The 2,693-nt window shown below is 47.5% G+C and overlaps 1 pseudogene; it reads left to right on the top strand.

Moving 5' to 3' along the window:
- The first annotated feature begins 589 nt into the window (after nucleotides 1–589).
- On the top strand, nucleotides 590–2,337 carry LOC137204212 (frataxin, mitochondrial pseudogene; annotated as a pseudogene).
- The last annotated feature ends 356 nt before the right edge of the window (nucleotides 2,338–2,693 follow it).

The raw sequence follows: 2,693 nt of genomic DNA, 5'->3' as shown, positions 1-2,693 counted from the left end.
GGTCTGGTTTTGGCAGCCCCGGGGCAAAGACTGTGCACCCAGGTGCCATGACTACAGAGGAAGGAGCTCCCCCAAGGCCGTGCCAACACCTTCAGGATGAAACCGGGGCCACTTAGGGGGGTGACGGGCTGCATGTGTCCCTCCCCTCACAACGCAGAGGGTTGCCCCAATTCCATCCCTGTCCTCTCTTTCAGGACCACAGTGACCTGCTAACAGGATGAGTGACATTCATTCTGAGATGCGCTGAGACGTAAAGGCAAGTCCTGGACCCTGCTTGGAAACATGACCACCGTCTCATTTCCCCCAAATGTTCACTTTTAGAAAGTGACATCTCATGACTAACTTTAGCATTTGGGGATGAACGCTGAGATTTTAAAAGGTTTCCTAGAAAAGCGATGGATTTGTGTGGTAGCACAAGCTCCATCCGTATCAGAAATCAGGTTTAGGCATCTCAGCAGGCAAGTGGGAGGACTTGTGAACATTCCTTGTTTCGGGGGGGGGGGTGAAACTGAATACGTAATTCTGTGCTGTGGGACATTCCAAGAAGGAGTCCAATGACGTGGAGACGTGTCCTTGCCCCAGTCACGGGATGAGGGTGATAATCGCCAGAATTATCACGTGAGCAGGTCACAAACACTAAAGGACACAGATACTCATTTTCAGGGTCTTCCCGAAAGTCCTGATGAGAAAAGCCTCCTGGAAATGAAATACATTTCATTCTGGCCGAAACACCGAATACTTTCCATGTACCTCACGGGAATATATGTTTTACAAGAGAGATGAATATTATCTCATAACCTGCCACAATGCCTAATATCTATCACATTTCAAAATGCACCATTTATTTCTGTTAGACACGCTAAGTGTATTTGGTTACTTGGGAATAAAGTAGTTCCCCCTTCAAAGGAAAAAAAAATCCTCTAGGCTTATGTGACAATTGTATTTGGTAGAACGATGAACTGGAGTTTCAGTGGCTAGAATTTACAGAATGAATGAGAGCACCATCTATAAAAGAAGATGCAGAATGAAATTCTCCAGTGACAGGAATTTCTTTTACAATTTTGAGAACAAAAGCATCACGTAGAAGAAAATCTATGTGGATGTACTTTGCTATTCATATTGTTATAGCCTTTCAGTGCTAGAAATCTTGAAATACTAATAAAATAAATGTCACCGTTAGCCATTAACTTCCTACATGAGAGCAACATTTCTGTTCAAGATTTAACCCCTGTTTTCTTTGATAAGGTTGGGCTGTTAGTACAGAATTACCCTAGATGCAAATGACAAATGAAGACAAGATCTGCAACAAACATGAAACTAAAGAGTTAACGTTCTGAGCACGTGGACGCTCGGACGCCCCCTGGCTGCCAGCCTCTTGCTCCTCTCGCTCGGCGCCGGGGCCCCGCGGCCAACGAAGCACCCCCGCTGTACGGCTGCCGGGGCTGCACTCTGGGACCGCTGCGGCCCGCGCACGCAGCCAGCCCAGTCTGAACTTCCGCTGCCTCAACCAGACCCTGAATGTCAAAAAGCAGAGCGTCTGCTGGATGAACTTGAAGACAACGGGAGCTTTGGGTGACGCTGGCCCTCAGGACAATACCGCCTATGAAAGACTGGCCGAGGAGACGCTGGACTCCTTAGCAGAGTTTTTTGAAGACCTTGCAGACAAACCTTACACATTTGAAGGCGATGATGTCACCTTTGGGAGTGGTGTTTTAGCAATTAAACTGCGCAGAGATCTAGGAATGTACGTGATCAACAAGCAAACCCCAAACAAGCAAATCTGGTTATCTTCACCATCCGGCGGCCCCAAGTGTTACAACTGGCCCGGGAAAAACTGGGTGTCCTCCCGCGATGGTGTGTCCCTCCACGAGCTGCTGGCCACAGAGCTGACTCAAGCCTTAAAACCCGAACTGGGGACTTCGCCGGTGGCCCAGTAGTTAAGAATCCACCTGCCAATGCAGGGCACACGGGTTCGAGCCCTGGTCCAGGAAGATCCCACATGCCGTGGAGCAGTTAAGCCCATGTGCATAACTACTGAGCCTGCGCTCTAGAGCCCATGAGCCACAACTACTGAAGCCCGTGAGCCACAACTACTGAAGCACCTAGAGCCCATGCTCCACAACAAGGGAAGCCACTGCAATGAGAAGTCAGCACACCGCAACGAAGAGTAACCCCTGCTTGATGCAACTAGAGAAAGCCCACACACAGCAACGAATACCCAACACAGTCAAAAATAAATAAATTAAAACTTAAAAAAAAAAAACAACCCACAGAAATCCCAAACTGGACTTATCTTCTCTGGCCTACCCTGGAAAAGGTACTTGCTGCCCAGCCTAATGCTAAAGACATTAAACAAAGACCCCAGCTTTGTTCTGCAGCTGAATGGCTAGCTTTTTCCATTCATGCTTTTGAGGACAGTTGCGTGGTGTGTAACGGCTCTGTGAAAAGACTGTGTCACCTCCCGCCCTGCCGCTGGGTTCAGACTTTTAATTTCCATAGCTTTCTTTGGATTTATTGTCTGATTTCCTCCCTCACGTGATAGCCCTTATCTTTCGTAATGTCTGTATGCCCATACCTTTATATATAACCTCACGACAAAGAAAAAGAAGAGGACAAATTCCAGGAGGAGAAACGAATTGGCTTCACTATTCATTCTTTGAAAGACTTACTACAAAAACGGCCTGAAGAGCGTC

The sequence above is a fragment of the Pseudorca crassidens genome, chromosome 12 (assembly GCF_039906515.1).
Source record: "Pseudorca crassidens isolate mPseCra1 chromosome 12, mPseCra1.hap1, whole genome shotgun sequence".
NCBI classification, from domain to species: Eukaryota; Metazoa; Chordata; class Mammalia; order Artiodactyla; family Delphinidae; genus Pseudorca; species Pseudorca crassidens.
This window is presented reverse-complemented; position numbering and strand designations above follow the sequence as displayed.